Raw genomic sequence first — 16,966 nt, forward strand, 5'->3', positions numbered from 1 at the left:
CGCAAAGGTGTGTTTATACTAAAATGGCTCTTATGGACAACTACACAACAATTCCGTTCAGCTATTAAGATGGACACCAGATTTCAGCACCCCTTCTCTTGTATTTTAGCGGGCCCGTCCAATTCGAGTCAAAGTTATTTTGTGAAAACGCTGTTGCAGCACGCTGCTACGCATATGACTCATGTACCTGATAATGTTGTTTGGTTTTACACCTGCTGGCAACCTATATATGACCAACTTCTGCGTGATTTCCCCGGTATGCGTTTTACAGAGGGTTTACCCGAGTCTTTTAGCGATGATCAACTTTTTCCCCCTGATAAGATTAATTTAACAGTGGTTGATGATCTGATGGACGCAGCTAGTAATAATTCTGAGGTTGAGAAAGCTTTCACAAGGTATGTACACCAACGTAATCTTAGTATCCTGTACCTTGTACAAAACATATTTTGTCAAGGAAAAAAGAGCAGGACTATACATTTAAACACAAAATATATGATCCTGTTCAAAAACCCCAGGGATAAAATGCAGGTGGGCATTCTGGCTAGACAAATGTGTCCATCAAAATATTGTTTTTTTCTCGAATCCTATGAATCCACGACGGAGGCCTCTTATGGGTATTTACTGGTTGATTTAAGAAACAACGCTCTTGACGATTATCATTTACGAAGCGGCTTATTCCCACCAGACACACCTGTCGTTTTTGTCATTAAGAAGCGCGGTTCTATAAAGCCATAACCGTACAACCTTTAGTATTTTGTTGTCATTTTAACAACAGTAAACATGTCGGGTCGGATATGGTGTAATTAAGCGCTTTTAAAAAACGTTAATTAAAGGCAGCCAATCCCAAAGAAACGCTATTTTATCCAATGCTTCAAACAATTTAGTCACGGCAATTTGTGAGATAGTGCTCAACACACTTAAAGGTAAAATACCTCAGTCTCAACGACAGTTGAACTACATTAAAAAGAAGCGAGAGCTTATAAAATCGCTTTGTAATAAGAAATGTGCCATTGGAAAAAAAAAAGAGGTTGGTGAAACAATTGGGTGTTTTATCGGTTCGCTGCTTGGTTTTGCTATACCATTAATTACAGGACTATTGTCTAATCGCTGATGGAGTATGCTGAGAAAATGTATCTGGTGCCTCAGAATCAGATAGAGCGTTTACATAATAAGTCGAACAGTGACGACATACGTAAAACAGCAACGCTTGGTCTAGATGTAGAGATCATGAAAATACTACAGAATAATGATTTATCAGAATATGAAAAGGCAAAGCGATATACAGCATTGTTGCAGAGGTATCTGGTGTTGTGTAAACAAGCTGATAGTGAAATGTCAACTTTAGTTATTTTATCCCCATTGCAAAACCTGTTGATGATCAAAATAATACGGCACAGCCGTTTGCTACCGATGCTGTTTATCATGAGATTTTGAGCGGTGTTAATGCTAGGTATAAAAAAAACTGTGAAATACTATTGAGTGAAATGACCTGCTCTAAACACATCACAGACTGGAACAGTATAGGGGAGTTTCTGTATAAAGGCAGCGCTGTACCAGGTTCCAACATGTTAGATCTAATAAGAAGCATCACGCAAAGCCACGGCATGTCGAGTCGTAATACGCCGAACGATTGGTCTGAATGTATGAGCGCTATGTCTAAATTAAATATTCCCTCAACCGTCATTGGCAATGCGGTAAATATAATGTACCTAGATCGCTTAAAAGCCAAGAAGCATGAAGACTCTGATGGCGCTGTAACATCGCCCATGTTGCTACAAATCCTTAACAAAAGTTGAATAAATGTTTTAAACTCCCCGGGATTAACAACGCCGCATGGCTACTTGCTACCTAGAAAAAGAGACGTAAATCTATTTCAGGAAACACAGTGGCTGAAACTATAACAAATAACTAATTTATACTATTTTTATACACTGTATTTTGTGTGGGTATTTTGCACCACAATGTTTAACTTGTATTGCTCCAATAATATTTTATGTAATGTTTTAAATGTGAAGTTTTACCGTGTTATTCAACGCCTATATTTCTGTAACTATGATTTGTATATACCAATAAAATATACTAATGATTTATAAAACAGAGTTTTGTTCATTGTTTCTAATTGATATACACGGAAGAAATCTCAATCACGCTATATAAAGTTTAACAAACAGCGTTGTTTATTATAAAAGCATCATAGATATGATGCATTGTATATAAAACGCTTCAAACACAATGTTGATTACAAGTTACACGAACAATACAGCATTGTACATAAAATGCTTCACACACAATGTTGTGTGTGAAGCGTTTTATGTACAACGCGTCATAGTTATGACGCATTGTACATAAAACGCTTCATACACAACGTTGGTTACAAGTTACACAAGTCTGTATATATCTAACCGCATGATGACTCAGATAATGATTTCTTGGGAGACGTCTTACAAAATTTGAAACAAAACGATCATTACGTTTTGTGTCAACACTAAAACGGGCCAGTACATTCGCATATTTGTAATATTTGTAATATTTTTACACATGAAAAATATAAAGTATACGCAATATTGCCCGCAAACAGTGCTGTTAAAATTTTGCAACTGTTTATTTTGGTGATAAATACTTTTTGAATTCAAGTTTAAAAATTGTATTATAGCCTTTGGGAATAGGGCGCTGTCAGGGGCTAGCCCGTAAGAATCAAAAAAGTAACATTGACGCTGTTCATTAAAATAAACGTTCAACCAGTGCTCACTCGGCTGCCCGCTGCTATGCGTAATGATTACAAACGCGCAGGGGTATTGCGACAATTTACCGGTCGGTAACATATCGCATGGAAAGGTACCTTTAAAAATTAGTCACGTCATTGGGTTTGCGTACAGTATGCAGTTTATCTGTAATGTGTTCATCTTGCTGTTGTGTAACACTATTTGTTAAAACATGCGATAAATATGTTAAAATATATACAATAAATATTAAAATTATTTATTTCATTTATAGATAATCGTACAGCACATCACGCCTTTGATTAATTTCGATGATATTATCAAATATTGCATATATTATCACATTGACTGTCCGGTCTAACACTTCAGAAAAACAGAATTCGGCGCGTAGATTACCTGTTCTGATTAGCGAGAGGTTCTCAGCGCATTCCTGTTCAGGTGAAAGATCAAAATCGAATAGCGTGTAACCGTTGAGGTACTCTTCACGGTCAATTAGTATACCTTAATCTGATTTTTGCTTATTTGTGATCTGTATGAGTGACATGTACTCAGGAACAGCATTACCGTGTTCAAAGTCAGGTTGAAATGGCTTGGCGGGATGCGGGGTGCCATCCTGATAAAGGGATGCAAAGTTTACATTTTTATGTTCAAAACATAGAGGGTTCCTGTCATAGGCTCCTGAAAACGCTTTGTTGTCTACAAACGCGGCAATAACTGTTTTTGCTTCTTTGCCTAAAAACAGATTTTCTAAATTAAATACTCTACTTCCCACTGGTACGCTGTATATTTTCATACCACCATGATCAATCGCGTACTTTGCACTGCCATTTAACAAGGCCTGAGCATGTCTGATCTGGACGGTGGGTGAAACCTGAACTCTTTTCACAAACAGGGACGCAGCGACGATCTGAATTTTAAAAGCGTCCACCTCCGCCGACATTAAGCAGAATGAGTCTTTGTTTCTGGTGAGTTTTATCTTCAAATCAACTGTGTTTAAGATTATCTTATGGGAAAAGGTTGCAGTGTGGTGGTCCTAGTAATTCCACCGATCGACTTTGAGCCATTGCATTTGCTCTTTTTATAAATCCTGTGATTAGCCCATCCAGCGCCCGGGTGTTGTGTTCTCCAGCCACATCTTTGTAAAATAATCCTGTTGTGTGTTTTGTGGATAATGCATCTGAGCTATAATTCAATATGGTCTCTATGTAGGACCTATAAGCATAAAGATTATTGGATTGTGATATGAGTCTATCGCCCAAAGAAACATCCACCTGGTTGAATAAAGTTGCTATGGGGTAATTAATAAGCGCTGCCCGAGCCCCTTGCGGTATCGGATTATTGGCATTTGTTTCCCCCAGCACCCTGAATGATAACCGTAACCACTTTTCACTTATTAATTTTTTAACACTATTTCTCTATTTTTATTGCATTTCATTTTTTATCACTTTCTCTATAGCTTTGGCTTCCTAAATACTAATTTATTAACACTATAGTTTTTTCACTGGTATGCTACGCTGGGCTTTCTGGCTTTTGCTGGTGTTTTGGGGTGCCACACCCTGCACCTAGATATAGCGCTATGGACCCCAAATATACAGAGACGCCTTGATGCAGCTTTGGGGCTTATTCACACATTTGCGCAAATATGTGTAACGAAGATCTCTGAATTCTATTATTATGTGGAATTTATATCTGGTTAAGGTTATCATTCAGGGTGCTGGGGGAAACAAATGCCTTTTTTTCTTGCTTAGAAATACCCCTCCCTTTCGAGCACCTGAATGATATCACTAAGCTAATTGAGCATCTACCAATATATATGTTTGTTGTGAGAGGCAGAGAGGTTCCTGCATTAGGAGGAGGTGCAGGCCCTGACATGCCACATGGAGCATTATGGGGTTGCTCCAAGGTAGGTAGCTCTTAGCTTAGACATATTTTAGTAATGAGCCATTATCATGTGGCTCCTTGCTGGTTAATCTTAGACCCAGATTGGGGTAATGGAGGTGTGAGGTGTGGTGCCTCTGGACTGGCTGAACTGGATGGCCTTAGTGTGGCATACCTTTACATTCTATTAACCATTTTCACTTATTAAATTTTTAACACTATTTCTCTATTTTAATTGCATTTCGTTTTTGTATCACTTTCTCTATAGCTTCGGCTTCCTATATACTAATTTATTAACACTATAGTTTTTTCACTGGTATGCTACGCTGGGCTTTCTGGCTTATGCTGGTGTTTTGGGGTGCCACACCCTGCACCTAGATATAGCGCTAGGGACCCCAAATATACAGAGACGCCTTGATGCATCTTTTGGGCTTATTCACACATTTGCGCAAATATGTGTAACGAAGATCTCTGAATTCTATTATTATGTGGAATTTATATCTGGTTACGGTTATCATTCAGGGTGCTGGGGGAAACAAATGCCTTTTTTTCTTGCTTAGAAATACCCCTCCCTTTCGAGCACCTGAATGATATCACTAAGCTAATTGAGCATCTACCAATATATATGTTTGGTATTGGATTATTGTCAGACCGTACAATCTTACAGTTTACGTACAGCAGCGTGTTGTTCAGATCGTAGTAGTGCTCATCGCTGGCCGCTATATAGAATTCAAGCGGAGCAGTCTTGGATAACGCCGCTAAAGGTTGAACTTTGACATATAGACTTTTCTCTACGCTGGTTTGCGTTGGGGGCACGTCAAAAAGATCAAGCTCAGATTTTGCGCATTCCATGGATTCATTGTGTATGAAAGACATGCTTAAAAAATATCAGCAACTCTCTGCTTTTGATTCCTTTTTTTATTTAAGTTGCGCCTGCCTCGGTTTTTGTTTAAAAGGGGCATGCACCAAGGTGGAAGTTGCATCGAACGCTTCCGTTTTCATTTAACCGCCCCTTTCCGCGTATAAATTTATCCGGAACCATCTTGCTTCGTTTGGTTTGCCTCGTGTAATTTATTCACAATGGCCATTGTAGCCTGTCCGATGATGTCTTTTGCGATATTGCGTGCTGCGTTCTTCACGTGGGGCTTTGCTAACTCCAGGCCTCTTCGGAAAAGCGGCACAGCCTTTCTGAACAGACTTCGAAATATGCCGCCTAATCCACAACCGTACATGTATGCATTGCCGTGAAAACCGGGTAATCCATTACCGGCTAAAGATTTATAATATTGCGCATAGAGAGCAGGATCTCCATAATTTTTAACAGCGACCATTCTGTTTAGTTAATAAAATTCAGTTTTACGGCTTCTGAAATGTAGTTTCACGATCGCTTTCCCAAACTTAAATGCCATGTTCTCATTTGGGTCGTTCTTTGTGGCTATCGTGACAAAATGCACTTTGCACAATGGTACGTTGTCGGGCTTCTCGTATCGTATTGTGATCACCTCATTGTTATAACCCTAAATTTCAACAGTGCAAAGTAGCGGTACATAACTATCCCCGACCCTCTGGTGTTCAATAATGTCTGTGTACACGTACAGCGTATATTGACCGCCTTTGATGTAGGCGCATGGTTTAGAGATCTTAGCTTTAGGTTGTAAACCAAGGATCCTTGCCAGTTTATCACCGGCTATAAGTTGATACAGCTGCTTACTGTCGCATTTTACAATGCGCTTAAGCGGATCGTACGTTAGTCTTAATCCACCCTCCAGTTTATGCTGCCCAATTTCCGTATTGATTACATCCATTAGCGCGTTTATTGTTTTATAAAAACCGGGTTTAACGCACACGGTTGTGAAATCCACAAACGACTTGGAAAGCGTGCCGTCCTGTGTTATTTGTAGCCTATGATCTTGTATATCCAAACTATTCCACGTGTGCGGGTATTGTATCTCTGTAAGAGCCACTTCCCATTCGCCATTTAAGTCCATCGGTTTAGCCAACTTTGTTGTATAGTTAGAAATCTTATTTTGTGGGAATGTGGCTGCTGAGGTGTTACTCAGCAGTGTTATGTAGAACGATTTATCATCCATAGTCCTCTTTGTTTTTATATCTTTTATCTCCGATGCCGTGACCCAACTGTTAAATTTTGCAGGGTATCCCCGCCACTTGACTAAAGTGTATGTCCGACCTCTGACCGTCTTATTTTTTAAAATCTTTTCCACTTTGTAAACCCTGTTATAGTTTTTTGGTATGCTTTGAAGCTCTTCGGGATAAAAACTACCTGTAATAGTCTCACCGTAGAGATCCTCCAACGTGTAAAGCGGCTTAACACCTTTCGTGTTCACGCCTCGTATTACAAATATCTCCTCAGAAAAACTCTGTCCGTAGCCTTTCTAAAATATGTCCTTATATTTAGAAATACGGACATGGTCACCAATTCCTAAACAAGTGGGTGTTTTCTTACTTTTAAAGTAATCACACTCAAAGACACTCAAAGCGTTAGTCACTCACATCGTTTGCAGCGTGCTTAATCGTTCTATGGTAAGTGTTATTATAACTGTGTATGAAGTCTTGTAAAATGTCTATATATCTGTAGGCATTCTTTGCCGTGAAATAGCGCCACATTCATGTTTTTAAAGTCCTATTGAAGCGCTCTATAACCGCCGCTTTCACATCGTTATTGGTTGTGAAATGATTTATACCGTATTTTTCTAATACCTTTTTTAGGATTCTGTTTAGAAACTCTTTACCGTTATCAGTTTGTAGCTTCTTCGGCACTTCCCCCTGCTGGAATATTTTTTTCAAAAGCATTAACGAATGTGTGCGGTATTATTAGCGGTCAGACTTTCAGCCCAGGCCCTCTTACTGAATATATCGATAACAGTTAATATGTATTTAATACCATCGTTGTATTTTGACAGATCTATGGGGTAATTCCAAGTTGATCGCAGCAGGAAATTTTTTAGCAGTTGGGCAAAACCATGTACACTGCAGGGGGTGGGCAGATATAACATTTGCAGAGAGAATTAGATTTGGGTGGGTTATTTTGTTTCTGTTTAGGGTAAATACTGTCTGCTTTATTTTTACACTGCAATTTAGACTGCAGATTGAACTCACCACACCCAAATCTATCTCTCTCTGCACATGTTATATTTGCCTCCCCTGCAGTGCACATGGTTTTGCCCAACTGCTAACAAAGTTCCTGCTGCGATCAACTCAAAATTACCCCCTATGAGCGAAACCAAATCGCATTGCCACTGTTGATTTATACCTGATACACATATACTCTGATACACAGATCACTCTGTCAGTCCCTCCATTGGTTACCTGTACTCTACCGCATTTAATATAAATTACTTTTACTCACACACAAGGCCATTAACCAAACTACACCAACGTACATCACTTCGCTTATCACAAAATATCTCCCAACCCGACCTCTTCGCTCTTCACAAGACCTGCGTCTCTCATCCACACTCATTACTCGCTCCCACTCACGACTGCAGGACTTTCATCGGGCTGCACCCACTCTGTGGAATGCCCTACCACGCACAATAAGACTCTCCTCTAGTCTCCAAACCTTCAAGCGTTCCCTCAAAACTCACCTCTTTAGGCAAGCGTATCAAATTCCTGAACCGCCCACATAACTTTCATAAACCTTCCTATCAAATTACATCCACTCTGTACAGTCCACACATATCCTCACATGTCTGTTCATTCTATGCAATAGATAGCACCTTTCCTTGTGTACATATGCCTATTTCCCTATAGATTGTAAGCTTGCGAGCAGGGCCTTCCTACCTCTATGACTGTTATCACCCAGTTTGTTATTGTTATTTCAAATTTTAAAGCGCAACGGAAATTGCTGCGCTATATAAAAACTGTTAATAAATAAATAAATAATAAATACACATATCATGTTCCTTTTATAGTTTTTTCTTGCAGGTTTGTGCAACGTGTATGGGTCTTGTTCTTGTAACCACTACGTCGGATCTTTTAAATGTATTTTTATCCGCGCTATAATATTTATCAATACTGCTAAAACTACCCGGTTTTAATACTGTGCAATATGCTTCTTTCATCCGCTTGATTTGACGCACGGCGTTGCGTGATGTTCTGCGACTGGTGTTGCGTGACATTCTTTTCAAAGCAATTATCTTTTAATACAGGGAAAGACAGATTATCTCTGGTATATAAGTGTGCCTAAACTAAAAAAATGAATAAGAGAAAAGGGTATATGTACTCCCCTGATTCGTGTAGTTCTTTGAGGTGTTCCACTTGTCTCTTTAGATGATGTTTGACATAAAAGAGAACAAAAAACAAACCCTCGTGTAATACTGTTGGATAAGATTGCACATTCAAATAGGGAGACGACACCTCACTACTAGTGATGTGGATTTTGATCGGGGTTTTATAACCCTAAATACAATCACACAGAATTGGTGAAATAGATGTAAATCTTCCGGTATATTAGAGAACCGTCACCATATAAGTTTCAGGGGATGCCCCCTTCAATATATGACTCACAAGTAAGAACTTGTATATAGGCATGTAGAATAACTCAATCACATCAGTGTAGAATGTAAGGGTCAGGGGATGCCCCCTTCAACAAAGGACTCACAAGAGAAGACTTGTATAGGAACATGTAACATAACTCCAATGTTAGATGAAAATCAGAGGATGCCCCCTTAAACAAGACACTCACACACGAAACCTTGTATATACATAGAAACATAGAATTTGTCGGCAGATAAGAACCACTTGGCCCATCTAGTCTGCCCCTTATTTTTTTTTTATATTATTTTTTAACACTAACCTTATTTGATCCTTATTTATTTGTAAGGATATCCTTATGTCTATCCCATGCATGTTTAAATTGCTCTACTGTCTTAGCCTCTACCACCTCTGATGGGAGGCTATTCCACTTGTCCACTACCCTTTCTGTGAAATAATTTTTCCGCAAATTTCCCCTGAACCTCCCCCCCTCCAGTCTCAGTGCATGTCCTCGTGTCCTATTGCTTCTCTTCATTTGGAGAATGTTTCCCTTCTGGACTTTGTTAAAACCCTTCATATATTTGAAAGTTTCTATCATGTCCCCCCTTTCCCTTCTCTGCTCCAAACTATACATATTGAGATTTCTTAGTCTTTCTGGGTATGTTTTGTGATGTAGGCCATGCACCATATGCAAAGTAGGTGGGTCTTTTCTCTTCCTTGTGGTTGTTTTACTCCACCCTCGTCTCTCAAGGTAAATCCTCAGAAAAAAGTGGAATGATATGCCGGTTTTCACTCATAAAAAGACATTTTTATTAAAAACAACTCTCTTAAAAAAAAACTTTAAGGAGCATACCCAGATTGGAGATATCCCAGGAATGAGATGGTAACTGTAGAAAAATGGGGCCCAGTTTGAACAATCCCAGAAATCTCTCCTCACCGGATAGCGTCCTTCCCGTGGCACAGGTACCCCCACCTACGCGTTTCAATCCTCCACGGATCTTTGTCAAGGTGTGAGGGGTGACCTGTGATGTGTGCAATAAATACCCAAAGTAATTAACAATATGATTCAGGTGTATACAATTGGTATAAAGAACCCCTCCCTCTGTATACTAAATATGGGCTCCTCTTAATTGCATAGTTCCTATTAAATCAAACAGTCCCGGCCGAGAAGCGAGTCACGCCTCTCCCAATATGGCCGCCAGCCAACTTCCGTCCAGACGCAGCATGTTGTGTTCCCCGCTTCCGCCGATGGTCCGGTCTCCAGCCCGGCCGCTAACTTCCGTTCACAGAAGATGCCACATCCGCCCCACTTCCGCTGGGAGTTCATCCCGCGATCTCCTTTTCTCGATCTCTCGGATCTGCCGCACTTCCGCCTCAGATGTGTCCCAGGAATTTGTTCCTCTCCTCATCCGATCCTCCCATAATCGTTCCACCTTATATGTGTAGTTAACATTAACTTTCTATTTGATGTTATAATGGCCATCCTCAGGTGCCTAGAAAGAATCTTTGAGAGAAAAAATCCATGTATGTAATCCTTATAGGTCCTATTACCATCAATGAATACATATATAAACAGACCAGTAGAACATAAAAAAAACATGCAATTATCCACATTAAAAAATTAAGAATATCAGCCCACAGGAATTCTACATGTTACCTAGAAAAACCATTGTAATTCAAAATCACTGTTAAGCCCTAATGGTAACAAGGTATTATACTTATATATATAAGTCATTTCCAATTTAGCAAGAATACCCAAAAGGTCTTTTCATCTCTCAGTGGGCTTGACTAATTTTAAACCATAACATTTTTTAATTTCATACAGAGAACACTTATGTTTGTCTTTAAAATGATGAGATAACGCATGACTATCTAGGCCCTTTTTAATATTTCTGCAGTGTTCGGATATTCATATTTTTAGAGGTTGTGTCGTGCGGCCAATGTAAAATTTATCACATTTGCATTCCACTGCATAAACAACATTGGCTGTATTACATGTTATAAATTCCTCTATTTTATGTTCAACCCCATTAATGGCAATTTTATCCACTTTGGAGGTGGTTAAGCCATTAATGTTTCTACAGCCAATGCAAGAATTACATCTATAAAAACCTTTCAACCTATTAAAACTAATCTGTTCCTCTTTTTTCGGATATATACTTCTTACTAACTGGTTCTTAATATTTATGGCTTTTCTATATATATGTAAAGGTTTATCAGGTAGTAACTTCCCTATTATTGGGTCTCATTGTAGAGTACACCAATTTTTTCTAAAAACTTTCTCTATATCCTTATGCTGTTAGTTAAAATTAGTAGTGAATGCCCATTGAAACTTATTATCATCCCTTTTATTTTCTTTACTCTGTAATAAATCCTTTCGTTCAGTACCCTGTGCTCTTAATAGGCTATTTTCTACTTTACCCTGATCATATCCACAAGCCAAAAAGGAATGCTTAATTTGTTCAGCTTGTTCTTCAAAAACAGAAACTTTGGTGCAATTACGTTTGAGTTGCTTAAACTGACCCCCTGGAATTGCATCAAGCCAGTTCCTATGGTGGCAACTGTCAATATGGATGTAAGCTGTCGAGTCAGTTGGTTTTTGATACGTTTTAGTTTCTAATCTGCCGTCCTTAACGCATATGGTGATGTCCAGAAAATTCAAACTAGATTCACTAATATCAAAGGTGAGTTTGATATTCTGGGTGTTGTTATTTAAATGGGAACAAAAAGTCCCTAAACTCTCTCTATTTCCCTTCAAAATAAACAAAATGTCATCTATATACCATGACCATGATACCAGGTTCGCCCCCAGATCTTCATTCTGCCAAACATATGACTCCTCCCAGAGTCCCATAAATATGTTTGCATAACTGGGGGCGACTCTCTATGGAGAGAAGACAAAGTCCAAGGGACACTGCACAAGCATTCAACAATTCATCATATAATAGTAAGGAAACCAACCAATAAAGGAAATCGCTTGGCCTTTCTTTTATGACAAGGCCTCAGAAATTGTGTGTGGTTGGAGGTGCGCCACTAAGATGAAATTACAGTATATATTTCTAGGGGTGATTAGTGTAAACCACTAGTGGGTTCTACACTAAAAAAGAAGCTTAGTTTGTGGCGCACTCTTTTGTAATGATTATTAATCAATAAAAAAATTAACTTTTATTACATCATTTGAAATAAATCTCTATGTTCAGGCACATGAATATATTTGATAGCCAAAGAGTAGAACTTATTCTAAAATAATATCCCCAACTAAAATGTTCATATACTGGTTAAATAACCGAAATGGTAGGGACAGAAGAAATATCTTGTTACCAAGCTTAGTGAAATATTGTTGAAAATTAGCTATGCTAATTGCTGTCGTTATTGCCTATTAGCATAACTTGATTGGTCTTCAGATTTCTGACATGAGTCTGACATAGACTATACTTTAGAGAGAATTTATTGCTGTATGCATAAGTGACCTTTCTGTGTCATAAAAACTATAATTATAATTACAGTTCATAGAGGTAGATTTCATAATTACCTTGAAAGAACCCCCTGCGTAGATCTTCAAGGTTACCTTCAACTTTGTGGATGCATAGAAAAATATCAATTGTAACATGCGCACATTTTGTCTGCCAGTCTATTGACCAGACTGCAGTGGTTGCACGGATGTAATTTAATACATTTTGTATCCACATTGATGAGATACAACTGTGGACACAAGGAGCAGTGGTTACAAGAGAACAGATAATTTATACACTGTCTCTGATCTTAAGGTATACATATGACTGATTACTGTAAATATTGGCTACTTCTCTCTATAATGGTTCATTTCTAAATTCATATGAGAAGATGTATATCACATTTAGAGAGCATTTATTACAATGATGGTCATCAATTGTATTGGATACCTAGATAAATGACAGAATCTCGTCCCATCAGGCACACATATTTTGACAATCACCATATATTATAGGTAATCCACACAAGAGGGAACAGCGGTACTACAATATGCAAATACTGCCAATCTAAATCTCTAATTGATAAATCAAATTCAGAGACATTAATTCTCTGGTTGTCTCTTATTATTCAGACTGTTTCATAATTAACATAGACCACATCGGTATTCTTTTACACACATGTTCTTTCATATCATAATTTACCTCTTCCATTTACTCTCCCCTTTTGTTAAACATCGCTATTTAATTCTTCACAGATTGATATATTATATAAAGGAATGGTGTCAATTGCAACTGCTATTACAGTCTGCTGTTATTATCTATTCAAGTGAAGAATTGCTTCGTTATTGATAGGTGTAATAACTAAGAGATGTAGAGTCCCAGGTATGTAGTGACGGTTTCCCTTTCTGCTGTTGTTCCATGTGCCGTGGTTACCCCTTGGCAGTGAATGGAAACAATGAGAGCGGGGAAAAGCCGCCCACCTGGAGACAGAAAGGACAGAGTAGTGCGAGCCGCTTCTGCTGTCCACGCTTCACATCCCCAATCCCCTGTTGTGTATACACATTGCAGGGGGGGCCCGTAGATGTCTAGCGATGGATGAGAGGGCGGCTCTGAATACCTGTTTGGAGTCCAGGTCTATTGTGTCACTGAGCTGGGTCAGATCTCTGAAGGTAGCGGATAGCCGCTCGCGGGAGCCAGACGCCGGGTCTGGTGTATATCCCGCACCTCCGTGTTCTCTGCACGTCCGCACCCCGCTGGTAATCTCTTTGCTAAATGCAGCAGCATTTGGCAAAGAGATTACCAGCGGGGTGCGGACGTGCAGAGAACACGGAGGTGCGGGATATACACCCGACCCGGCGTCTGGCTCCCGCGAGCGGCTATCCGCTACCTTCAGAGATCTAACCCAGCTCAGTGACACAATAGACCTGGACTCCAAACAGGTATTCAGAGCCGCCCTCTCATCCATCGCTAGACATCTACGGGCCCCCCCTGCAATGTGTATACACAACAGGGGAGGGGGGATGTGAAGCGTGGACAGCAGAAGCGGCTCGCACTACTCTGTCCTTTCTGTCTCCAGGTGGGCGGCTTTTCCCCGCTCTCATTGTTTCCATTCACTGCCAAGGGGTAACCACGGCACATGGAACAACAGCAGAAAGGGAAACCGTCACTACATACCTGGGACTCTACATCTCTTAGTTATTACATCTATCAATAACGAAGCAATTCTTCACTTGAATAGATAATAACAGCAGACTGTAATAGCAGTTGCAATTGACACCATTCCTTTATATAATATATCAATCTGTGAAGAATTAAATAGCGATGTTTAACAAAAGGGGAGAGTAAATGGAAGAGGTAAATTATGATATGAAAGAACATGTGTGTAAAAGAATACCGATGTGGTCTATGTTAATTATGAAACAGTCTGAATAATAAGAGACAACCAGAGAATTAATGTCTCTGAATTTGATTTATCAATTAGAGATTTAGATTGGCAGTATTTGCATATTGTAGTACCGCTGTTCCCTCTTGTGTGGATTACCTATAATATATGGTGATTGTCAAAATATGTGTGCCTGATGGGACGAGATTCTGTCATTTATCTAGGTATCCAATACAATTGATGACCATCATTGTAATAAATGCTCTCTAAATGTGATATACATCTTCTCATATGAATTTAGAAATGAACCATTATAGAGAGAAGTAGCCAATATTTACAGTAATCAGTCATATGTATACCTAAAGATCAGAGACAGTGTATAAATTATCTGTTCTCTTGTAACCACTGCTCCTTGTGTCCACAGTTGTATCTCATCAATGTGGATACAAAATGTATTAAATTACATCCGTGCAACCACTGCAGTCTGGTCAATAGACTGGCAGACAAAATGTGCGCATGTTACAATTGATATTTTTCTATGCATCCACAAAGTTGAAGGTAACCTTGAAGATCTACGCAGGGGGTTCTTTCAAGGTAATTATGAAATCTACCTCTATGAACTGTAATTATAATTATAGTTTTTATGACACAGAAAGGTCACTTATGCATACAGCAATAAATTCTCTCTAAAGTATAGTCTATGTCAGACTCATGTCAGAAATCTGAAGACCAATCAAGTTATGCTAATAGGCAATAACGACAGCAATTAGCATAGCTAATTTTCAACAATATTTCACTAAGCTTGGTAACAAGATATTTCTTCTGTCCCTACCATTTCGGTAATTTAACCAGTATATGAACATTTGAGTTGGGGATATTATTTTAGAATAGGTTCTACTCTTTGGCTATCAAATATATTCATGTGCCTGAACATAGAGATTTATTTCAAATGATGTAATAAAAGTTAATTTTTTTATTGATTAATAATCATTACAAAAGAGTGCGCCACAAACTAAGCTTCTTTTTTAGTGTAGCACCCACTAGTGGTTTACACTAATCACCCCTAGAAATATAACTGGGGGTGAACCTGGTACCCATGCAGTACCCATATTTTGTATAAAAAAATATCCTTTAAAGAGGAATTAGTTGTGTTCCAGAATAAACATAATCCCTTCAATAAGGAAATTCTGTAGAGTCTGCTCCATTCCTGAACTGGATAAAAATGTTTTAACTGCCTCCACACCATATGTGTGTGAGATAATAGTGTAGAGCGAGCTGACATCCGCACTCACTAAAAAATATCCTTCTTCCCACACAATTGAGCTAAGGAGATTCAATACATCCCTTGTATCCTTTAAGTGAGATCTATTGGTAAGTACTAGAGGCTGAAGGTGATAATCAATTAACTGGGATAGATTTGCAGTTATGGAATCCACTCCAGACACTATTGGTCTCCCAGGTGGACAAATAGGGTCTTTGTGGACCATAGGCAAGACGTATAGGGCTGGGACCTGAGGTTTTTCAATAATGATGAATTTGGCCTCTTTCTCTGTTAAAGTGCCATTTAGATGGTACATATCTATAATCGTTCTCAATTGTGATTGAAAAATATCTGTAGGATCCTTTTTCAATTTTTTCTATACCGTGGTGTCATTTAACTGCCTCATTACTTCCTGCTCATACTTATCTACATCCATAATTGCAACTCCCCCTCCCTTATCCGTGGGTTTTATGACCACCTTATCATTCTTTTTTAAATCTTTTAAAGCTGATCTTTCCTTTACTGTTACATTAAATGGGATTTTCTTCTTACTTATTTCCTTTATATCCTCTAGAACCTGTGCTGAAAAGGTTTCTAAAAAACCTCCTTTCATTAATACAGTTTGATATCGAGCTCTATAAATTTTATATAAAATTGATATCAAGCACTATAATTTGATATCACAGGGGGTGTGGCCGGTGGGCTGGATGTGGGTGTTAACCTGTCAAAATCAATTAAGTTTGATAGAAAGGTGCTCTCTCCCTTCTGTCCACGACACCCATAGAGTGGGAATAGAACCTGTGGTGAGCACAGCGAAGCACCGAGCACGCTGTGTGGTGAGTGCAGTGAGCCTGCAAGGGTCTTTGTTGCACTCACCTTCCCCCGCCGGTCATGTAACAGCTGGGATCCTGCCATCGGTATTGTGACTGGAAGTCTCCTAACTGCCCGTTACATATACCCTCACACGATACCGCCTGTCAGGATCCTATCAATCACAATGCTGATGCCAGGATCCCAAAAGATGGTTAAATGCCACCGCTGGAATACCGGCTTTACAGGCTTTTCTCCCTCTGTGGGTGTTCACGACACCTGTAGAGGGAGAATATAACCTGTGGTGAGTGCAGCAAGCCACCATGCCCGCAGCATGATGAGCGCAGTGATCCCTCAAGAGGCTGTCTAGTGGCACTCTGATGCTGGAATACCAGTGTCTGGGATGCTTATGTCAGTATCTTGACAGCTGGCATCCCAGCCATTGGTAATGCGTATGTATTCCCTCACA

This window comes from Pseudophryne corroboree, chromosome 10, assembly GCF_028390025.1.
Source record: "Pseudophryne corroboree isolate aPseCor3 chromosome 10, aPseCor3.hap2, whole genome shotgun sequence".
In the NCBI taxonomy this organism is placed as follows: Eukaryota; Metazoa; Chordata; class Amphibia; order Anura; family Myobatrachidae; genus Pseudophryne; species Pseudophryne corroboree.